The sequence below is a fragment of the Puma concolor genome, chromosome B4 (genome assembly GCF_028749965.1).
Source record: "Puma concolor isolate L17-30 chromosome B4, mPumCon1.1.hap2, whole genome shotgun sequence".
Classification (NCBI taxonomy): Eukaryota; Metazoa; Chordata; class Mammalia; order Carnivora; family Felidae; genus Puma; species Puma concolor.
The window spans coordinates 14,580,731-14,605,421 of NC_141673.1; the positions used below are offsets into that span (position 1 = coordinate 14,580,731).

Here is a 24,691-nt window from a genome sequence, read left to right on the forward strand (position 1 = left end):
GGTTAATACCAAGGAGCATGGTTGCTGGATCATATGGTAAGACTATGTTTACTTTTGTAAGTAGTCACCAAAGTGTCTTCCAAAGTGGCTGTACCATTCTGCATTCCTGCTAGCAATTTGTGAGAGTTCCTGTAGCTCCACATCCTTGTCAGCATTTGGTGGTGTCAGCATTCCAGATTTCAACCATTCTAAGAAGTGTGTAATGGTATTTCATTGTTGTTTTAATTTGCATTTCCTTGATGACATATAGTGTTGAGCATCTTTTTACATGTTAATTTGCCATCTGTCTATCTTTTTTGGAAAAGTGTCTGTTCAGGTCTTTGGTCCATTTTTTAATCAGGTTGTCTCTCTTCTTACTATTGAGTTTTAAGAGTTCTGTGTTTGGGATAGCAGTCCTTCATCAGATGTGTCTTTTGGACACTTGCCTCCCTGGCTCTTCCTTCTCAGTCTCCTCTACTCTTTCATTCACGCTGTCTGGGGTCTGGGGTCTGTCAGGACTCAGTGCTGACCTCTTTTCTCTACCTGAACCCACGCATCTATTCCTTTGTCAACCTCACTCAGTATCATGATTCTAAATGAGTTCCAGACTCATGTATCCAAGACTGCTATGCATTAGACATCTCCTCAGGACATCCAACCGTGATTCAATTTCACATGTCAAAACTGAACTCTGGTCTTTCCCCCAAATTTGCCTCCCCTCAGCCTTCTCCCATTTAACTTGGGAAGCTCTGTTTTCAACCTCAAACCTTAGGGTCTTCCTTGAGTATTCCCTCCTTCACTACCCCTTCTCCCTCCTAATCAATCCATCAGGAAATCTATAATCCTTACTGTCAAAATCTATCCGGAATCCAGAATCCTACCATCTCTCACTTGGCTATTGCAGTCCCCTTCTAACTGGTTTTCCTGCTTCTGCCCTTGCCAACTTTCAGTGTATTCTCAGCAGAGCAGAATGACACTACAAAATGTGGGTTCACCCTCAGATGAACACAAAGGAAGGGAAGCAAAAATAATATACAAACAGGGAGGGGGACAAAACATAAGAGACTCTAAATTTTGGAGGACAAAAGGGGGTTACTGGAGGGTTTGTGGGAGGGGGGATGGGCTAAATGGGTAAGGGGCATTAAGGAATCTACCCCTGAAATCATTATTGCACTACGTGCTAACCAACCTGGATGTAAATTTAAAATATGTGGGTTCACCCTTCCACTGCTCCAAACCCCCAGTGCTTCGGGCTCTGTGCTGGATGTAGAGCCTGCTTAGGATTCTCTCTACCCCTTCCTCTGCCTCTCTCTCTCTCTCTCTCTCTCTCCCCCTCTCTCAAAAACAAAAACAAATAGATGCCTATTTGGCCCTGACTAGCTACCCTCAAGAAAAGCTCAACATCCCAAGTTTGACCTGGGACCAGTCACTTTTTGTCTGTCTCCAGCCAAATTTGAAACCCTACCAAATTAATGTTTATCATTTTCCAGAGAGAGGCTAGGATGGTGGTTAGGCCTATAGTATTGCAAAGCAAGGATCTTTACGTAATGCCAAAGTGACACAGTCCAAGACAGATAAGCAGGGATAGCTATTTGGAGAGGGAATTAGGGGGAGGGTACAAAATGTTCCAGAGGTTTCAATAAACCACAGTGCATGGAAGCTCAGGAAAGGGAACCCAAGAGTGTCATCCTAATAGAATTCTGGTCATCCACTAAGCCAGAACAATCCCATGGAATGGCTCAGGGAGGTCAAGGGAGACAGGGGCTATGAGTATTCCTGGGGAGCATCTGAGCCAAAGAGCAGGGGCTGCTGATGTTCAATCTGAGGTGGCCCCATGACATCTAAGCCTCTGTGCTGGTGGAGAATAAGGCATGGGTCTGCTTGCCTACAGCTGTTCTGTTCCTTGCTTGGCAAGGGCACTTGGCACATAGTTCAGTCTAAGCACCTTCCAAGTTGTATCATGATTATATCTACATGGCAGTCAGTCTTCTCCTCAAAGTAGGGAAACCCTCAGAGCTCATTTTGGTATCCCCGGGAATAAGCCCAGGAGCTGTAGTGTAGATTCCTAAATGTTGGATGCATGAATCAGTGAGTGAATGAAGAGATACACTCATTTCCCACTCCAAAGAATGGAAAAGGGAGAATCAACCTTATTACTGTTGGTGTTAGATGCTCTTCATTGAACTCTGATTGTACCCCAGTTACTGTTTCACAGCAATCCCTCTGAAGGTAGTTGCTGTCATCCTTCTTTTATTGATGAGAAAACTGAAGCTCAGAGAAGATGTCATCTGCCCAAGGTTACACAGCTTATCACTGGAAGAACGAGCATTTGAAACCAGAGCTGTCTAACCCCAAGCCCCATGCTCTTTCTCCTGGGCCACCCTCTCTTGAATAAAGAATTATTGAGTGTCCACTGTGTGCAGGCTACCGCCTTAACACACCTCAGGTGGTTTGCTGTGTTTGGTCTCCATATTATGAGACTCATATTATCATTTTTACGAATGGGAAACCAAGGGTCCATAAGTTTACCCACCTTGCCCAAGCTCATCCAGCTGCTAAGTTTAAGAGATGGATTGGAACCCAGATTTGACTTCAACATTAAGCTCTTTCCCCTATGCCACAACGCACAGCATGCAAGGCAGTGTCCAGGCTGGTTGACTCCTAGTGATGGGCACAAGTTGTTGAGAGAAAGGCTTCAGTTTGCTTCTTCCTTGTGCCTGTTAGCTTGGGGCTGTCCGAGCTCTGCAAACTGTGGCCGCTATACCCTCACCCTGGCCAGGCCCCAGGAAGAATCACAAGGATCAGTAGTCAGGGCAGGTCCAGGACTGTCAGTTTCCACGTCTGGGGAAACAGAGCCAGCACCATGCCTCTCCTCTGACAATGGCTCCTGCAGGAAGCTACTTACTGCATGATTCCTCGTTAGGTGCTGAGGATTAGATCTTAGCAGTATGGTGGGTGATTAAGAGCTCAGGCTCTAGAATCTAAGTTCTTGGGTTCAAATATAGGCTACTCAATGGCTGTCTGGTCTTCATTTGGTTCTTCATTCATTCTGAGCTTCACTTCCATCATCTGTAGAATGAGGTTAGAAGTAGGACCTATCTCATAGGGTCACAGTCGGGTTAAATGAGATAACATGAATAATATACTTTGAACAAAGCACTTTAACAAGGTTCCATCAATGACAGTCCCACTTACAACCACTTTTTAGTACACGTGGGTTAAGAAAAACTGAACAATTCATTAAGCCACAATGAACCAGAGCAGTAATCTAGACTTCTCTCAGATATCACCCCCCACCTTTATCTTGGTCTTAGAAGAAGACTGGATTCAAAGTCCAAAGATTCAACTTCAGATCTGGCTCTGTGGCCTCCGGCAAGCCACCTCACCTCTCATCCTTGTTCTACTCATCCAAAAAAGAGAAACAGTGGTATTAGAACCTGCCCTACTTAGCCTTAGGATTCCCGTGAGGTTTAAACAAAATAGTGGATGTGGAAATATTATGTAAAGCGTAAAATGCTGGAGAAATGTTAGCTATTGTGTTAAGACGGCTTTTCTTTCTTGTCCCCCACCGCACCCAGGCTCTCCCCAGCCAGGAAGTTTACCTCCCACCCTTTCTGGCTCTCAGCTACCCTGGAATCTCAGTTGGCTCCCAGAAAGGATTCAGAGCACAGCACAAATTGTCCAAAGGTTGCTTCCAAAGCCTCCGGCAGCTAAGCCTGGCCCCAGCCCTTCCTCCTTGAAAATGTCTGGCCTAATGGGAAGGAATGTGGGCTGGCAGTTGAGTCTCATTCATATCCACAAGCATCCATGGAGTGTCTGCTCTGTGCCAGGCCCTGTGCACTGAGGACCCGGTGGTAGAGCAAGATGGTCTCTGCCCTCAGAAGCTCATAGTCTAGGGGGGAAACAGTCACATCACAGATGAAGACAATAGGATAGGGTAGCACTGTGTCCAGAAGCCCAGAGGAAGGCACTGCGCATGATATGGGAGAACCAGAGAAGGCTTCCTGGAGGGAGGGGGAGCATCCAACAGGAGCTCAACCCCCACCAGGTCACAAGTGAAGCCTTCACGTCACCAGTGCCTCCTCACCTTGGTGGTCACAGATTTGTCAACACTCTAAGCCAGAAGAAGCTTTAAAATATTCTTTCATTCAGCTGTCATTCTTAAGAGGCCCAGAGAGCTGAGTGGCTTTCTCAGGTCACCCAGGTAGGTCTATGGGACACATTAGGCAGCTTTTATGTGAAGATCAGTGTCTCTTGAGCACCCATTTCCAATCAGATCAGCTCCCTAGAAAAGGACACCAGCTGGTTTTGAAAAAAAAACCCAGAGGGGGATTCTTAGAGCTTCCTTTTCTTCTGCCCATTGTCTTTCCACAGCACTTTACAGTTTACACAGCCTACCATATGCCTCTCAACCTTCCATGTGAAGCCACTATCGTTTAACATATTTTACAGATAAGGAAACTGAGGCTAGACGACAATCCCTAAAATGTGATTCTGGGGCTGGGAAATTGATTTCAGAAGTTAGGGAGCCCTTAGTCAACATCATGATTTGACTTCTAAGTCCATTTTATTACTAAAAGTATGTAACTATTTCCTTGCCCTCTTCTCTTTTCTCTTCTTCTTTTATGACATTGCCTTCTAGAAGCAGAAATTACTGGTTGGCATGCAGCTGAGTGTCGTCTCTGGACAGGTTCTATCCTTTCTGCCTTTTGGCCCTGGCTCTGTCATCCTGGTCTCTCTCTGTCATCCTGGCTCACTGTCCTTCTCTCTATGTCTCTCGGAGTCTTTCTCTCCAGTACTTCTCTGTCTCGCTCTCTGTCTCTGTCTCTTTCTCCCCTATTCTCTTCTCCTTCCCTTCTCTGTTTCTCTCTTTCCCCCTGTCTGCCCTGTCTCTATCTCTGTCTTCCTCTCTGCCTTTCTCCCCTACTCTCTCCATCCCTACTCTGTCTCTGTTTTCTCTCTGTGGTGTCTGTTTCTCTCTCTTTCTTTCCCTCTCTCTCTGCTCTGTCTCTCCGATGCGTGTATGTCTGTCTGTGTCTGTCTGTCTGTCTCTGTCTCTGTCTCTGTCTCTCCTTTCTCCCCTCCTTGCCCCTTCCCCTGTGCAAGAAGGCTATGCAGGTACTCAGAGGTACCACGTAGCTTTGCTCTGACTAGCCCAGGGCTGCACAGCAGCTGACTCTTGCAGACCTCTCTGGGTTCCCAGCCTCCAGTTCCTGGGCCAGTGGGAGGAGATGCTGCTGAGAAATCTGACAAAGCCCCTGCCCAAAGCTGCACATTCTCTTGGCAAGAAAGGAAGAAGAAGTTTCAGAGAAGAGACAAACAGGAGGCATCAGTCAGTGACAGTCCCTCCCTCGAACTTGTGGTTTGAGGAAGGGTGGAGTCCACCCCTCCAGATGTGCAGCAGTTTGCAGGAATAGGCAGTGACTTCACAGCCAGCCTAAGCAAGGGGAACGGAGGGTGTGGATGGGGAAACTGGAGTCAGGATTAGTGAAAAAGCAAAGTCCATGCTGTCTATCTGCTCTGGATGAGAAGCTGGGTGCTGGGAGCTCAGGGTTTAGAGGAAGTACTTCTCTGTCTCGCTCTTATCCCCACTTAACTGGTTCCAATCCTGGGTCCTCACACTGTCCTTTTCTGGCTCTTAATTCCTTACCCATCTGATGGGAACCAAGTTTCTTCCCTCATAGAGCGACCATAGCAGTCACTTCTCTAAAATACTTAGCACAGAGTGTGGCAGGGACTGGGCACTGGGAGCACACCAGTCCCTTCCTCCACCTTCCAGAAAGTCTTCCTGGACAAGCCCAAGTCCCACTGCAATCCCGCTGTCTGCTCCCTCCAGCCCTTTGTTGATCTGTATGGCCCAGCAGTCTCCCGCCAGACCTCCTTGCTGCAGCACAGGCAACAGCCACACCATCATTGTCACTGCTATTCCCATTGCTATCGTTAGTCCTCAGACTGTTGTCTGCTGACACCTTGTTTCCTCGCTGACACAGGGAGCCATCACTTCTTGGTGACGGTGTTGAAAGGGAGGCACTCACCACAGAGTATTGGGTGAAACCGTGGACTTTAGGGTCAGCTAGATCCAGGCTGGGATTTGACCTTCTCTACTTCTTAGTCATGTGCCTGGGCAATGACGGAACCTATAAAATGGGCATAGTGACAGCAGGATTGGATTCTGAAGATTAAATAGATGAAGAGCTTAGCACAGCAGGCACCCAGTAAGCCCTCTATGAATCAGGGGTCTGTTTGAGCTGTTATTACATGGCATTTTAGCTCCCTCGGTACCTAGCACAGTCCTGAGTACAAAGTGCTAGGCATTTACTAAGTAGACATGGAAAGAATGGAACAGCTGTCAAAGAGCAATGACTTCCATTGGTGACTTTGCTATTACAGTTTAGTTTGGTGGGGGGGCACTGCTGGGAGTGCTCGTAGTCTCAAACTCAGAAGGATTTCAGGAAGCAGCTACCCATTTCCACATTTAGAAGGAAAAGATGAGACCCCAAAGAGGGAGAGATTTGCTTAAACTTCTGATAAACATGTTCATAGACTTGCTTGTTCTCTATTACAATGAAAGGACATAGCATCTGGACTTCGCTGGTCCCTAACTTTTGAGGGTAGGGGAGTGATGGACAAGCCACTCTCTGACAGCTGGTTTGTACAGAAGAGAGGGAGTGGCCTGGGAGGACCCCAAGTGGGTCACCTCATTAATAATCCCTTCGCCACACTGGCAAAGTATATCCTAGTCTTCATTTGCTCAAGATCACACAACTGGGGGTGCTCACAACCACACAATTCAAGATTCCAGCTGGTGAGTCAGGATTCCAATCTGGGTATGTCGGACCTCAGAACTGGTTTTTTTATGATACCTGCTGCCCCTGGATACCACCTAGTAGGAAATGGGCCCCAAAGGAGAGGCTTGGACCCCAGGAAGACCAACTCACTGCCTCACACACACACCCAGGGGTGCCTCAGGTAGCTTGGAGTCCAAGAGGGAAGGAGCAGGGCAGAGGTGGGAAAGGTTGACAGTCCAGCTGGGCATTCAAGTTCACCTGTGTCAATTGGTATCTGTGGTGAGGAGGTAGCTGAAGACTTGTCACCTGCGACCCAGGGATGCTGAAAGCCCTCTGTCTGCCTGAGGCGGGATAGTGGTTGATCTGCGCAGCTCTTATTTTCAAACACATGAAGACGTTGGTGAAATTCGTGGAATGCATGAGGTTTACATCTTTCCAAACAGGTTGGCAACAACCAACAACAGCTGGCTTAGCCATCAGCTTCTCTGTTCCGTCCCTCTCTTTCCCTAACACTCCCTCCCTCTCCTCTGCCTTCAGTCATGCTTCCCTGTGTGTTCTGCCCCCAGTGAGAAGGGGATCCAGGCTACTAGCTGGCTTGGGGCACCAGGATAGCTCAGTGTTGTCTGCAGAGGCCAGCCAACGATTGTACTGCTAATGAGATTTTTCCAAAACAGAGCTGGCATATTAAGCATTAGACCCTGTGACTTCTAACATGGGCCCCACCCACCCAACACCCTCCATCAGCCCATAGGAATCCATCAGCAATTTCCTATATTTTCCAAAGCCACATGTGAGTCATACCTTTATACTCATGCAGGGGGTCACTGAAATAGCCTTAAAAATACTGATCATCTCAGGGGCCTGGGTGGCTCAGTCTTTAAGCATCTGACTTCAGCTCAGGTCACGATCTCATTGTTCATGAGTTCGAACCCCACATCAGGTGAGCACGAGCCCCACTCTGGGTGAGCACGAGCCCCACTTCAGGTGAACATGAGCCCTGCTTCAGGCGAACACGAGCTCCACTCTGGGTGAGCCATGCTTCTCTCTCTCCTCCTCTCTCTGTCCCTTCTGGGATTCTCTGTCTCTCTGCCCCTTGCTCACTTGTGCCCCTTCCCTGTGTCTTTCTCTCTCTCAAAAAAAAAAAAAAATACTGATTATCTCATATTGATCAACTGATAGATGATTGTAGAAGTCTTTGATTAACCCAAAAGGTTTTATTGACTTGCAGTTACTCATTATTATGTAATAGGCAGTTCGATGTTACTTTAGGTAAGTTACTTAATGTCTCTGATTCCTCCTCTATAAATGGAAGTTATCATACTTCACAGGGCCTTTGTGGGGATTAATGGAGCTAATACTTGTAAAATGCTTAGATCAATTCCAGACACCTGGTAACTTTTCATTGCTAGCTGTTTTTGTGGTTAGTGTTGCTGTTAATGTCATGAGTAGATGGAGTATCTTAAAGCACACTATGCATTGTGGGAGAGTTGTCAATAATGTAGACTGCTCAGTTTGCAGATGAGAAAATCAACCCAAAGAGATGAAATGGGCTTTGAAATCAGGTAGAGCTACATTCTAATCCCAGCTCACCTGTTTCCTCACTGGGCAACCTTCAGTGGCTTGCTTTTCTTCTCCGAGCCTCTGTGTCCTTATCTGTAAAGTGGCATAGAACATGTCTGCTTGGTCCAAGAGTAGCATTCAGACACCTTCAAACAGCTTCCATGGTGATGATTATCACATCACTTCCCATTCCCCCTGACCTTTCTCCCTTTCCTTCACTGCTGAGCTAGCTAGACAGTTTGCTTTGACCAGGTCTTTTGCCCTTTCTATGCACTGCTTTTCTGAAAGTTTCTGGAAGATCCCATGAGAGTGCAAGCTGAGGCATAGGAGCCATTGTGGGCTGTGTGGTCAGGTGCCTAGAGCTTTAACTTCCTATCTGGTAAAATGGGAAGTTTTAAACTAGCAAGATAATTATGTGGCTTAAAAAACTAATTTCATATTTGCTTTATCATATTTATCAAGTAAGAGTTTGGAACTCTTGGCTTGGGTCACTGCTATCATCTGGTTATTACAAAAACCTTGGAGGGGACACCTGGATAGCTCAGTCGGTTAAGTTTCTGACTCTTGGTTTCAGCTCAGGTCATGATCTCACGGTTTGTGAATTCAAACCCCGCATCGGCTCTGTGCTGACAGTGTGGTATTCTCTCTCTCTCTCTCTCTGTCTCTCCCTCCCTCCCTCCCTCCCTCCCTCTCTCCCTCTCTCTCTGCCCCTCCCCCACATGTGTTCTCTCTCTCTCTCTCCCTCTTTCTCTCTCCCCAAAAATAAATAAACTTAATAAAAAAATTGTAATTAAATAAATAAAATAAAAATAACATACCTTAGAGAGGATGTTCCCTAAAGAGACCCTGTGAGAAATCCACCCATAAAGTGAATTCCATCTCCTGCTAATTTATCTGTGGGCAAATAAAGGTCGGTACTAATGCTGAGAGTTCTGTTTAATAATAAAAAATAGAAGCCTGTCCCACAAGGGCAGAACTCACACTATTGTGGTACAGTACTTAAGAACTGAGCTCTAGAGTTAGAACCCTTGGGTTTGAATCCAAGCTCTGGCACTTTCTGCAAGTTGCATAACCTCCCTCTGCCTCAGTTTCCTCATCTGTAAAATAGGCACAGTTTCAGTGTGGGGGCTGAATGAGCTAACCAACATAAAATGCTGAGAACAGTTACCATGTATGTACCAGCCTGTCATTGTCACCTCTTCTCCATGCCCCTCCTCCCCAGTGAAAGACATTTGGAACCTATTCTTGATTCCCAGAATAAAGACTAGACTCTCCCTTGTTCTCAGCCACATGGAAATAAAATTAGCGGAAGCCAGAATGGGAACATTTATCTACAGAACCACCATAGTGGGTCCAAACCTTCTCCTTCCATCCTTTGCTGCCCCTCCCAGGACTGTTATCTTTAGTTCTCAGAAAAGCCCAAGGTTGTAGTGGATTATCAAGGCCATCACATCTGACCACTTTGGTTACCGGGTTGTGTTTGCTAACCTCCCTTCAAAGCCACCCTCCCATTGGCCCTTGAGTGCTTTCAATGACAATAATTTGTCACAACCTGCCCTTTCCTCATTCCCCTTGGGACTGTGTCCTTACTCCTCAGACCCCCTCACATTGTCTCCAGCTGCACCTCTATCCCACAAGCCTTATATTCCAGCCACAGTCCTGGTCTCATTGTAAATGTTGCGCTGTTTTCTGGCTCCATTACTTTGAATGTGCTATTCCCTCTCTCTTCCATTCTCTGACTGACAGCCTCCTACACATTCCCTGACTCTGATCAAAACCTGTCTCCTCCAAGAGCCTTGCCAGGTCTCCCAATGGGCTTCAGGGTTTCCGAGCTCCATTCTCCAAATTTCTCCAACACTTCTGTTTACTTGTCTGTCTCCTCCATTAGTGGCAACCTCTTAATTACTTTCAACATCGTTGGGGCGCCTGGGTGGCTCAGTCAGTTGGATGTCCAACTTCGGCTCAGGTCATGATTTCACGGCTTGTGAGTTCGAGCCCTGCGTCGGGCTCTGTGCTGACAGCTCAGAGCCTGGAGCCTGCTTCAGATCCTGTCTCTGTCTTTGTCTGCCCCTCCCCTGCTCACACACTGTTTCTCTCTAATACAAATGAACATTAAAAAATTAAATTAAATTAAATGTATTTTCAACATCGTACCCCCCAGTCCCCAGACCTAATTTAACACCTGCAAAGAAGAGGTACCTGGAAACTATTTACCCAGTGATCACATGAGGGCTGAATTGGTTGTTAAGTCCACCGATTGGTGCAAATTCCATCTCTCTTCACACAGCTGCCCTTCAAATATATGAAGATAGTCCTCCAGGTTCCTGTAAATCTTCTCTTCTCCAAGTTGACATCCCCAGTTCTGCATTCCTTTCTTTATATGATGTCGTTTCAAGTCTCCCTTCAACCCTGTCACTCTCTTCTGGACAAATTCCAGGTCTTTCCTGTCCTTCGCAAGTCTGTCTTCCAAAGCTGAACCCTAGTCCCTGTGGTGACCTGGCATGTGCAGGGGTGGCAGGACTGTTTTCCCATGTCTGGGTATGAAGCAGCTTATAGTGGGAAAGAGTACAGGCATTAGAAACAGTTGGATGTGGGTTCAGACTCTGCCATTGGTGTCCATCAGCCATGTAACCAGGCTGATGTAACTCAAAATATTCAACAGCTGGCATGGCCCAGGAATTCACCAGTCAACTATAGCTTTATAGAGAAGGCAGAAAGCCCCTGCTGTGCCTAATGGTATCGTTTTAGCTTTTGAACCACAGGATGGGAGTGAAGAGGAGGTAGTCAGAGTGGTAGCTAATTAATAACTACAGAAATACCTAAATAATGTAACAGTTAGTACAGCCATACCTGCGTGTACCAGGTGGCTGTGAGTCCTAGCTGTCACCAGATTCAAATGACTTCAATGCTCTGAGCCTTGGTTTCTTCATCTGTGATATGGAGTGGGAAGCGGTACCTATTTTGGGGTCTCTGAAGGGACACAAAAAGTAACACCCCTCTTTTCTGACAAAATTCAGAAGTAATGAAGGAATAAGGAAAAAGAATGAGCAGATAGCAATGAAAATATCACCTTTACTACTCTGAGAATGGCTAGAAGGTTGGGCTTGTATGTGCAGGTGAGCAGGCTCCTAACTGACCCTAGGATTAGACCCATTCACCTTCAAGGTTACAGGCTGCACCAGACCAGGTTCAGCCTCCCCCAACAGTGCAGCCACCACCTAAGACTCCAGCTCTGCCTCTGTCATACCTTATGCTCCAGCCACACTGAGCTTTCTGACAGTCTCTAAACATGCCAAGCCCTCTAAATAACCCCATGCCTTGCCTACTGTTCTTTATGGAACGTTCTGTCCTTCATGTCTCTGGCTAACAACCTCTTATTCACTTATTAATACTAGCTTACATGTTCCCTCTTCCAAAGCCTAAGCCTACCTATAAACTTAAATTGGGGGCTCTGGACATCACACTTCATCCTGAGTGCAATTGGGAGCAAGCTATTCGGAATAACCTGATGGGATTCGTTTTTTACAGGAGATCAGATTCCAGGAAGAACTTTCTTCATATTCATTGTCATGCAGCAAGAGCTTCCTTTTGGCACCCTGCATTTACTAATGGGGAGGGAGAGAAGAAGTCTCCTTGGGGCCCCTTTTCTTTCCCATCCAGTACATTTAAAGGCCTTTCGATTTCTATTTCCCATGTGAGCCCTGTGTTTCTTGCCCCTTGATGAAATAAGTGTGGATTCTACTTTCTTCAGACTTGTTCAAATGTTTGTATTATCTCTGGTAAAAGAATTGCTTAGGCCTGAGAATTCTGCCTCCAAGGGAAAGTCTTTTTGGCTCATAGGTCATTAACAAATCCAGAGCCCACTGGAGCCTGCGTATCTCTTAAGTATGTAGATAAACTAGAAAGGTAAGAAATTTGAGGAACTGTCAGATGTAGAGTGCTTAGTGCACAGTGCCTGGAGCAGAGTAAACATTAAATGGCATTAGTTGTGGTTATCATTACTGTATTAGGACAATTGATGCTCAAATGCTACAACAGACTAACTCTTGAAATCTCAGTGGCTTACCACAATAAAGACTAATTTCTGGCTCATGTGACCTCTGATGTGGGTCAGGCAGTTCTCCCCATCTGGTAACTACACCATGTAGAACAGGTAGTCTCTACAGTCACCACAATAGGAAAGAAGGGAGAGATGGAGGAGGTACCTCAGCTCTTAACTGTTTCCACCCGGAAGTGATGTCCCAAACCCTCTGCGCATAGTCTATTGGCCAGAACTGGTCCAAGGGCCCAAGCCTGGCTTCAGGAGAGGATGGGAAATGTGGGGAAGCACTGGGGTATTTGATGGTTAATAGCATCTCTGCCATATTATTTAGGTGGGTTAGAATAGGTTGTTTCCTCACCCCATTTCAAGGACGATTTGGGAACAATGAGACCATGTATAGAAAAGATTCAAAGGGCTTTACTCAGTCGCGGTACTTAGCCCCACTATTCCTTAGTTTCCTCTTTGGCAAAATGGAAAATACTAAGAGTACCTACCTCAAGAGATTGTTCTGGGTGATGAATATAACAATATATAGGGTGGGGCTGACCTATAATGATTGCTCTATAAAAATATCAGTTGGGTCTGGAGCTCTTTTTGGGTCTGTAACATCATTGAATGTGTTAAATTTAGCATACACATAAACCCTGAACTGTTGTTTGCAATTCTCTTCCTATGCTTCTTTAGCTGTTTTTTTGGATCCATTGATTTATTTCCAGAGAGCTATGTCTGCTTGCGTAATGATGTGACCAGGGCCTAGCACATTGCCTGGCCCTAATCTGGTCATCAGTACATGTTTGAGTTTGGCATTAAAGAATGCACAGGCTTCAAGCAAGTAAGAAAGGGACTGGCTGGGTCTTTGAGCCTCTTTCAAAGGAGGCTACTTGGGTCTTTGAGCCTCTTTCAAAGGAGGCTACATGGTATGCTGGAAATCTGGGCCCTTGGGTTCCCAAAATATTAAATACTCTGCTTCTGACTTGCAGCATAATGCTGACCAAATTGCTTCCATTCCTGCCTCTGTTTCTCTGTCTGTAAAATGGGAGATAGTAGAGCATGATTCTCAAGACATAGATTCTAGAATCAGACTGCCCTGATTCAAATATTTGTTCCAACTTTTACACTGTGTTTGGAGGCAATTACATGATCTCTCTTGAGCCTCAGTTTTCCTATCCATGAAAAGAGCATACTAATAGTACTTATAAGATTGTTGTGGGAATTTGGGAAGAAAATCTGTACAAATTATTAGCATTCTGTACAAATTATTAGCATGTATTGTTTTATAAGTATCCAATAATGTTGGGAAATATTATTAGAATGGGGGGGGAGGTATTCTATACTACAGAATACTATTCAGCAACAAAAGAGAATTAACTATTGATACAAGCAACAATATAAATGAATTTCTAAAACTAGCCTGAGCAAAAGAAGTCAGATGCAAAAGTACAAACTAATTCTATTTTTATGAAACTCTAGAAAAGACTAGCCTAATCTACAGTGGCAGAAAAACCAGGTAAGTGCTTAAGGCCTGGAGTATGCGGTCTGTGATGATTAATGCTTTGTGTCAACTTGACTGGGCCAAGGGATGCCCAGATAGCTGATAAAACACTCCTTCAGAGTGTGTCTGTGAGGATCTTTCCAGAAGACATTAGCATTCGAATTGGTAGACTAAGTGAGCAAGATCCCACAAAAAGGCAGAGGAAGGGGGAATTTGTTCTCTTTACCTGAGCTGGGATATCCTTCTTCTCCTGCCCTCCTCCTTTGGCGCTCCTGGCTCTTGGACATCCAGAATCGGATGGGGACTTATACCATCAGCTCCCCATGTTCTCAAGCCCTTGGACTTGGGTTAAATTACACCACTGGCTGTCCTAGGTCTCCAGTTTACAGATGGAAGGTTATGAGAGTTATTGCCTCCATAACTGCATGAGTCAGTTCCTATGATGAATTTCCTTTTATGTCTATCTGTATATATCCTACTGGTTCTGTTTCCCTGGAGAATCCTGACTAATATGGGGTCTCACTGTAAAAGGGGCACAATGGAATTTGGGGACCATGGAAGTGTTCTATATTCTGATTGTGAGAATAGTCACATGGATGGATCCATTTGTGGACACTCCCAGACCTGAATACTTAAAATCAATGCTTCTTTCACATGTAAATTGTACTTCAGCAAAGTAGATTTTAAAACTAAAATAACAAAAAACTTTAAACAGTTGGGCTAGATGAGTTCTAAGTCCAATTCTCGGAGATCCTGACAGGTATGGCCCCTGTTCCATCCTCCAAATAGGACTTGCAGGCCAGGAGCCCTTTTTCTCCATCCTCCCTTCCTCTGGGCCACCTCTGCACATCTTGGTCCCATTCCCTGCCCTCAGGTCAGCCAACTGCAGCTCTCGGCTGTTTCAGTAAACCAAGATAAGGATGCAGGCTGGAGCAGTATGAGGCCTTAGACATGAGTCGGAGACCCAGCTATTAGCTCATAATGGCGATGAAAATGTTTGCAGCCCCTACTCACCAGTGGGCTGGGGGACCCAGTGACCCTTCTGGCTGCTAGAGTCTGCTGACCATGATTCACGAGCCAGCGTGGGAGGCAGCAGAGGAGTCAGCTGATGGTGACACTTCAGGATCTGGCCTTTTTCTGATCATTAGCAACTATGTTGGGAATAAGACAGGGCCCCATTTAGCTAATCAGAACTTCCAGGGCTAGATATGGAGAGAAGCTAAAAAGGAGATGGGAAGGTACCAGCCTGTGCTAGGCGATTTACACAAATTATTTTGCTTCCCACTGTGACATTATGGGTTTGAACTACTAATTGTAGTAATCATAATAACAGCTAGCATTAATTGAGGATTTACTTTGTGCCAGTCCCTTCCTTAAAGGACTTTATATTCATTATCTCAAGCTAACTTATATAACAATTATATGGCATAGATACCATCGTTATCCTCATTTTTCTGGTTAAAAAATTGGGTCAGGTTTTGGGTCAGGGCACAGAGAGAGGGCACTTGCCCATCTCACAGCTTTTAAGTGGCAGAGTTGGGACTTGAACCTACTTCATCTGATGCCAGAGCCTGAAGAACGCAGATGCCTTGATGTCCTATCCTTCAGCACATACAAAACAGGTAACCAGAACCAGAGTCCTCTGTGAATGCTTCCACAGAAAGATACAGGAATGTGGCCTTCCCCTGCTTCTGCCTCGCAAATCTTGTACAGGTGCACATAATCAGGGAGACCTAAACCACACTTAGACTCTAGCTCAAAAAGATGTCTATGGATATAGTTTTAGCTTTTCCTGATTCTTTCAGAACAAGCAAACACATTAGAATGAACGTGGAATAAATACGAAAGACCCTATCTAGCCTGAGAGTCAACTTTGAGTGCAACTTTGAGTCAAAGACCACGGAGGGGATGCATGGAGTATTAGGTGGGACTCTTGGATAAGAAAACACAGAAACCAATGTAAGGAAGCATGCTTAGTCAGAGATTTAGGCTAAGACGCATAGGGAATATCTCATGGAATCCAGAGACAACAATAAGTTCAGAAATGGTCTAGAATCAGGCAACATTCTCACCTCTGGTCTCATCCCTCCTCTGTGCATTTGCTTTATCGTTCTTCTACCTTGAAGATGGGCTTCCTCTGCTTCTCAGATCCATGCAGCATGAAGCATGCCTGCCCTTGCAAGGCCAGCCTCATACAGTAATTGTCTGTTTGTCTGTCAGTCTCTCTCTCTCTCTCTCTCTCTCTCTCTCTCTCTCTCTCCCTCCCTTCCTCCCTCCCTCCCTCTACCAATTCCAAGTGCCTAGAGTATTGATTTGGTTGAGCTTGGGTCAGTGCCTGCCCCTGGTCATATGTATGAAAGCTGGAATAGCTGGGAATATATTGTGTATAACAGCAGCTGCCCTTCCCCTCTCCCCACCTATTTCCTGCTTCTGGAGATAAAGGTGGGCAGTCAAGATGGTGGGGAGGGAGAAGTTTTTGGTCCATAGGCTACAAACACTCCCCAAAATATATCTTACATATATATATCCACTATACACCATTCACTGGCCTAATCAAGGCTCAGGGATTTTTTAGATTGCTCCTATGTGAAAAGATGCCCCCAAGTTGTTGACATTGAGACACCAGACAAGGGATTATATCTATTCACCTAGCTCAGGCCCTTTAAGGCAGCAGATTCAGCCACTCTGTATACACCCACAGACCATGGCAGCAATAACCCTAGAGAATCTACGTTTACTTTTGGACCTTTTCTCATTCAAATGACATCTCTGGAGTCTTGGCGCTTGGTCAACTCAATCCTGGCTTCTGGCCCTTTAGACTAATTGTCAGTTTTTGGTCTCCACACTGTACATTTCTGTTCTCTCAACCAGGCTTTGACTAGGCTTGGCCATGTGCTCCTATAGTGTCCCTCCATGTCCAGAGTGTCTCCAGGAAAGCCATAGCCCACTACCTTAAAACTAACCTCCAGCTCTTGTTGTCCAGCAGCCTGGCTGGACCAGTCTGAGATGCCCAGGTTGAAGACCGTAAGAACATCCATGGGCTTTGGCCATTTGTATTTAGCCAAACTCTTGGGCTTTGGTTCAGCATTCTGTGAGTTTGAAATCTACACCAAACCCTGTGCCAGATGAAGGAACACAGAGATGAAGAATATAAGGCTGTTGCCTTCAAGAAGATCACAGATATGGCAAAGGTGGAGCTCCAGCAGGCACTGACCATGTTTAGCAGTGAATAGCAACCAAAAGCCATCTACAAGGAACTGTTCCCCTATGCCCAGACAGCCAAAGGAGAACTCACGAAGGCCCAGAATGTCAGAGATAATTCTGATTCTGGCATAAGAAGCTGGAAGATAAGAAGTCTTTGTTAGTTCCTCCTTCATGGGTACAATGAGGTATTCATGCTATTCCCCTCGGGACTTGGGAAGTCTTTTAGGCCCAAGAAAGGTCTGTGCGTCATCATAATTGTGTAATATGGCTGCCCTCTTTCCGCCCCACCCCTTGACATATCCTGGTCAGGCAAGTTAAAGTTCTGTTGATGCGCTAACTGTTGTGGCCACCATCAATCACACTTTCTTCAGTGGTCTTTGATATGGCCTTCCAAAGAGCTGGAAATCTGGGGACCACTTTCTTCCATCGATCTCACCCCCTATTTTCTGCCACCATGTAAAGGGATTGATTCCATTTAAAGGCATTGTGACGTGAGGACAAGGCACAACCTCAGAAGTTTAACTGCCCTGAGTCTGAATCACTTACCAGCCATGAAGGCTTGGACAATTTTCTTAACCTCAGAACCTCAGGATTTTGTTTTGTCTTGTTTTTGTCCAATGTGGAAAATAAGACTTATGGAACAGCTTCATAGAGTTGATATCCAGATTAAATGGAACAGCATAGGTAAAATCCCCAGCACTTTACTGACACCTAGCCGATGCCCGATAAATATAGTTGCCATTTATCGGTTCTAGGAAGGTTTGGTGAAATAAATGGACATATCGAGCCCCACGTTGGGCTCTGTGCTGACAACATGGAGCCTGCTTGATATTCTGTCTCCCTCCCTTGGTATTCTGCCCCTCCCCCACTTGCCCTCTATATCTCTATCAAAATAAATAAAAATAAAACTTAAAAAAAAAGAGAGAGAAAGAAAGAAAGAGAGAGAGAGAGAGAGAGAGAGAGAGAGAGATGTGGTCCCCACCTTTGAGAAACTTAGGGTCTTTTCTCCATATTTATGACTCTCTTCTGTTTTGTCCCCCTCCCTGTGTTTATATTATTTTTGTTTCCCTTCCCTTATGTTCATCTGTTTTGTCTCTTAAAGTCCTCATATGAGTGAAGTCATATGATTTTTGTCTTTCTCTGACTAATTTCACTTAGCATAATACCCTCCAGTTCCATCCATGTAGTTGCAAATGGCAAGGTTTCATTCTTTTTGATTGGGCTAAATGGGTAAGGGGTGCTAAGGAATCTACTCCTGAAATCATTGTTGTACTATATGCTAACTAATCTGGATGTAAATTTAAAAAAAATAAAAAATTAAATTAAAAAAAAGAAACTTAGGGTCTTTATCATAAAGATAGGTGGTTCCTTATCATAAATATGAGTGATTAGGCCCACCTGTGTGAAACATCCCCATCTGTAAATTGGGCAATAAGATCTACCTCATATGATGTATAGACACTGTTAACCCCCACTTTACCAATAAGATGATGAAGCACAGAAAGACTTAGTGACTCATCTGTGATCATGGAGCTGGGAAGCAGTAGAGCTAGGATTTGAACCTGCTCTCTGGCTCCAGAGCCCATGTTCCTGCCACTCCTTTCTGCTACCTGCATCATCTTACTGAGCTAAGTGAATGGGAGGAGTCACCAGGAAGCAGAAGGTGGTGGAAAGAAGAGTTGGATTTGCAGTCAGGAAGGTTGGAATCTGACTTCACAATGATGGTGGCTGTGGGCAGATCTCTCCATTTCCTTATTAGCAAATGACACGAATAACAACTTATGCCTGAGAGTTCCTATATAGATCTCATTAGACCCATTGGTTCAACACATGGTTGTCAGAAGCCTGCAGTGTGTCAGACACTGTCCTAGGTGCTGGGGATGAAGCTTGAGCAAGAGACAGGAGCTGGTCTCAGATCAGGTCCCTGCCCTGCTGTCTAATGAGAGAATAAGATCATGTGCTTGGAAGTGCGTCCTAAACACAAGTTTGTCGTTAGTGTTAAGCAAGTGGAAAGTGCTTGCAGCTCTTCTGATTAAAACAACAATAACCCTAACAGGTACAATGTATGAAGCATTTTCTCTGCACCAGGCACTATGTTAAGCTCTTTGTGTGGTTCTTCTACAGCAGTCCCCTCAAAATATCACACGAAGCCATCATAATTGGTTCCCATTTTACACAGGAAAAAACTGAGGCCTGGAGAGGTTATTAATTAACAGCCAGTTAAGCACTGGAGCTGGTTTTCAAACATAGGTGGTCTGCCTTCAGAGCCTCTAGTCCTAAATATCACATCCTGTGGCTTCCACTTCATGTTACTGCTGCTTCTGGTTATTTGTATCTCAGGAATATATTTAGAAACATCTGGAAGTCTTGTAAAGGGCTTTATCGTTAAGTATGGGGAATTTAGCCCACAAGCCTCCATCGTCTAGTCAAGCCTGGCCTTGATCCTGCACCTACTTTAGACATAAAGACAGATGCTCAGCTGAAGGGCTGGGGAGCAGAGCGCCATGGCATTCACTGGCGAGATCTCCCAGCCTTGGCAGTTACCTCACCACTGGCCTTTACATCACTGCTGGCCAAGCCAAGTGCCTGGGTTGTGTCCTGAATCTAAAAGCCTGACCATAGGCTTTTATGAAGCTGTATCTTGCTGAGAACTTCCTGGGCATTACCTCACTTGTCCTCTATCAACTTCCCCAGAAACTGTGGCTGGCAGCCTCATCCTAGATTTATAGATTGTGGAGCAGTAGGCTCCAGAAACAGGAAGTGACCTTTTCAAGGTGTCCTCGTACAGGTGGGTACAGGGATGTGACTCTTAATCCCCCAAATGTCATCCACAGCATTAATGGCCAGAGACCTCAGATCACACCACTAGGGGCAGCAGAGGTCAGACAGGAAGTCTGTGGAAGCCTCTTAATCCAAGACCCTCACCCTGCATGATGTTGCATTCATTCTTCTACTGCACAGATATTTATTGATCACCTACTATGTGCCTCGGTAGGCACTAGGGATAGCAAGGTGGATAAGGCCGATGCAATTCCTGCTCTTACAGAACTCAAAAGGCCAGCAAGGAATAGACCTGGTTAACGAGTAATTACAACTGTGATGAATATTATGAAGAGAACAGCACAGAGGGCTCTGGGACCACACATTAGGTGACATACCTTGTGCAGGACATCAGAAGAGACCATCGTCGAAAGTGGTGTTTGTGGTGACACATAGGATGAGGGTGATTGTTTCAGGTGAAGAGGAGAGAGAACTCCAGGTACTTGAATATGCATCTTGAGAGAGATTCATGGAAGAAACTGAAACATAATAAAAGTGGCGAGAAATGTGACTGGTGTGGAGGTATAGGCAAGATGAGGAAGGCTTTGAGGTCTGTATTAGTTTCTGTGCTGCCTAACAAATTACCACACATTTATCAGCTTAACACAACACCTTATTACATCACAGTTTATGTGGGTCAGGAGGTACCAGAACCTCCTGATTCTCAGAACCAGGTTCTGCAGAACTTATCAGCAAACCCTAAACAAATACACTATTTAGGTGTGGGTTAACATGTTAACCAGACTCACAGCATTATTGTATAAAACTGAAATGAGAACCATATAGTTAACACTTAGATCGGAACACCCTTGAAGACATCATCAGTTCATCTTCTTCCATCAAAATATGTAGGAAATTTAATTGCAGTCATAATGCCAATCTATTGGGGCACCTGGGTGGCTCAGTCGCTTTAGCATCCAGCTTCAGCTCAGGTCACCATCTCACGGTTCATGAGTTCAAGCCCTGTGTCGGGCTCTATGCTGACAGCTCAGACCCTGGAGCCTGCTTCGGATTTTGTGTTTCCCTCTCTCTCTCTCTGACCCTCCCCTAATCATGATCGCTCTCTCTCTCTCTCTCTCTCTCTCTCTCTCTCTCTCTCTCTGTCTCAAAAATAAACATTAAAAAATTAAAAATAAAAGAACTCCAATCTATTAATTCATAATGAGAAAATCCACTGAAATGATAAAAATCCTGGAATCTTCATGTCTAGCCCATCCTCTGAAACCAGAAACACATGAGAAGCCATAGCATACTCAGGTGGCTGTTTAGCCAAGTGTCTTAGAAGTATATGAGTGAAGGGAATTAGTTCGATAGAACCAGACTAAGACATCCTGTTGCAGCCACTTTGCAGTAGATTTAATTGGGCCAATGGGATGGAACGTTTTGGAGGTATACCCTCAGTAAATGCCAGCCACTAGGACAATGACTATTCTTTGTCTTAATATCACTGTCTAAGGACATTAAGTTCCCTTATGGTGCTAATGTGCTGTGATTCCAAAGGCAACTATTACTTATCCTGGATATAGTCCAGAGCCTGAGCACATTGCCCTCCTGAACAATATAAGCCTTTACCATCATCATCATCATCATTATCAGTAGTAGTATGGAGAATGATCATTATCTAGGGACTGATGCCTACATTTAGGACACACTACTAAGTGCTACTGATGTTATCCTATTGAATCCTCACAATAACCCTACCGGGTAGTTGTTCTCACTCTCAACATTCAGATGAATAAAGAAGAAACTGAGGTTCAAATAGGTATTGTTGTTTGCGCAAAGTCACCAAGCAAATGGAAGAGAAGGAATTCCAACTGCATTCAGCACACTGCTGTTCTGCCACACAGATAAAGTGGATCATGCTTTGCATGCCTGCTGAGCAAATAAATGCATGCTGTAAATTCAGCCTCTTCCCTCCCATTCAAGAAAGTAGATTGTATTGAAAGTCTGTGAGAATGATGTCACTATAGGGGTAACCTTGAACCTACTTTAATTTATTAAAAGAGGAAGTGTTTGTACAAACATTGGTAATCTTACTAATATGATGACTGCTGGCTTAAAAGTTCCCAAACACCTGGTAGTCCCAATAGGTGTAGTCCCCAATAATTCTAGAGTGTCCCTCAAAGATACCTCACATCTACCCATAAAACAGCATATTAACTGTTATCATATGTGGGTATCAGTTACCTTTTTCTCTCTGTCTCTGCCTTCTACTTGTTTATGTCCATCATCCACATGGCGACCTGGAGTCAATTTCCTACTGAACCAGGACCATGCTTTTGTACCAAGGTCATGTATCAGCACTTTCATTTATTCATTCATTCATTCATTCATTCATCCATTCAACTAATATTTACTGATGCTCTACTTTGTGCCAGGCACTGTTCTCAGACCTGGGGAAAGAATGGTGAATAAGACTAATAGGTCCCTGCTCTTGTGTAGCTGATGTTCTAGTTTGGGGTATGAAGAATAAACAATTAACAAATGGGTAGCTGAATAAATAAGAAAATTTTAGATAAATATAAGAAATATAATGAAAATAAGACTGCCAGGGTAGAGAAGCACTAGATAGGATGGCATAGAAGACACTGTTGAAGCCCCACCCCACATCTTCTTGGCCCACCTTTGACTTCACTAGCAACTGCAATGGTCAACTACCAGGCACACAAACATTGTCCCACATGCCTCTCTCCATCTCTCCTTCTGAGGGCGTTTTCTGGTGCCGTAGGAGTGTGCCCCAGCCACACATAGAGATTGACTGTCCCCAGGCCAACCTTTAACCAAGGAGGGCAATAGCCAGTGGATAAATACGCCAACTTATCCATCTCTTTGCAGGACAATTCTGAGGCATGTTCTCCATGATATCTCAGAGGTCTCCAGTGGGACCGATCCTCAGTTTCCTGAAGAAGTAACCAACTCAGTAACACACCCTGCCAACATTCCCATCTCTGTCGTGACTCCCTCACTTAAGATCACCTTGCAAATAAGTCACCAAGTCTGTCTTCGTGTCTGGTTGTAGGGAACCCAGCCTGAGCTATACATTCAAGGACAGCCTCACTGAGAAAGTGATGTTTGAGCTGAGACCCAAATTATGTGAAATAACCAAGATGTCAAGATCTGGAGGAGAGAATTTTCCAGGGAAAGGGAGGAGCAGGAACCAAAGCCCTAAGACATGAAGGAGCTGGAAAACTCAGGGAACAGAGAAGGCTAGTGTAGCCTGAGCACAGGGACAGATAAGAACTGGTAGGAGATGAAGTCAGAGAGGTAGGTAAGGGCAGGCCATGACACGGAGCTTGGATTTCACTCCAAGTTTAATCGAAGCATTGGAGAGTAGTAAACAGGGAAGGAACCCCACCTGATTTGCATTTTTGGAAGATTCCTCCTGGTGTGTTGTTGAGAAGAGGTTGTAGGATAGTAGGAGAGGAAGCCACAGCTGCTTAAGAGGCTGGTTCTGCTGTGACTAGAGTTTCAGAATCACTCTTAAATGGTTCCATTGGGGTTTGCCTATAACACCCCCTCTCCTTTGAGGATGCAATCCAGACAGAGACCAGACAACCCCTTGGATCTTTAGATCTTTTGTTTTCCTAACCATGCCCTTCCCCCACCCAGTACCCTCCACCTTGCAAGACATAAGCTCCCATCTACGAGAATGCAGACTGACATAGGTGTATATGGTGGAGGAGGGAAATGTGAGCTGTTATCAACAACAGCCAAACCACAATGTCTCGTGTATTGTTAACCTGGGTGTCACCTACCTTTCTTCCAAGTCCTGTGTCACACAGTCTGCTATCATGGCTGCCATACATGGCCCCGTGATGGCAAATGACACATGACACTAAGGTCAACATGGATACAGACTTCAGAGCCCCTCTGGATATCTCAAAAGAATCCACATGGGCTTATTAGTGAGAAATCTAGACTTCATTGAATATCTCATGGGAAAGGTGGAAAAGAAAGCTCACATTGCACACCTGTGTATTCCTGTTTCCCCCCAAGACCCTGTCCTAGGATAAGAGAGAGGTGAAAAGGAGACAGGTGCCAGGGAGGAGCCAGATCATGCAGGGCCTTTTATGTCATGCTCAGGAGCACTTGTGTTTTGGGGAGTTATGCTAAAAATAAGACCCAAACCACATATAACAAAGGACAAGGCTGAGGTGGCCAAGGTCACATTAAAGCAGAATCAGGGCAAACGTTGACTACATGTATGAGTTTCTTGTGGCTGCTATAACAAATTACCACCAACTTAGTGGCTTAAGCCAACACAAGTTATTGTCTTGCAGTTTGGGTGGTCAGAATTCTAAAATAGGTCTACAGGGCTGGTTTCTTCTGAAGACTTTAAGGGAAAATCCCTTTCCTTATCTTTTCCAGCTCCTGGAGGCTACCTAGATTTCTTGGCTTATGGCCCCTTCCTCACATTACTCCAACCTCTGCTTCTGTCATCTATCAGTCTCTGCTTCTGACTCTGATCCTCCCCGTATCTGAGGACCCATATCATTACATTGGGCCCATAATCCACAATAATCTCTCCATCTCAAAATCCTTAACTTTATCACACCTGTGAAATCCATTTAGCGGTGGAAGAATGTATTCACAGGCTCTGGGGATTAGTATGTGGACATCTTGGTGTGGGGAGGAAGGGGCATTGTTCCGACTACCACCACACTAAGTGTGTTTTTAGGTGTAGAACTGGAACCTAAATTTTGTGCTGTGCTTCATAAGAAATAGATTCTGGTTTTGGCCTCAGATGGCATCCCAGCACTAGCCAGACAGTCAAGGTAGCAGGCAAAAAGAATAGGTCTGTGCAAC

General features: G+C 45.0%; 1 protein-coding gene and 2 long non-coding RNA genes across 4 annotated transcripts in view; 2 read left to right on the forward strand and 1 right to left on the reverse strand.

The window, feature by feature from the left end:
* The window catches only part of SYN3 (synapsin III), a 467,188-nt gene that overhangs the window by 260,539 nt on the left and 181,958 nt on the right, over nucleotides 1–24,691 (forward strand). The window lies entirely within an intron of this gene.
* On the reverse strand, nucleotides 1,835–14,761 carry LOC147578928 (uncharacterized). Its single transcript, XR_015253351.1, has 4 exons — nucleotides 14,088–14,761; nucleotides 8,358–8,420; nucleotides 6,015–6,116; nucleotides 1,835–3,048 (listed from the first exon to the last, which is right to left on the reverse strand). It is a non-coding gene; the product is annotated as an uncharacterized LOC147578928 (long non-coding RNA).
* LOC147578929 (uncharacterized) lies at nucleotides 13,926–22,885 on the forward strand. The gene is made up of 3 exons (XR_015253352.1): nucleotides 13,926–15,483; nucleotides 15,667–15,785; nucleotides 22,721–22,885. It is a non-coding gene; the product is annotated as an uncharacterized LOC147578929 (long non-coding RNA).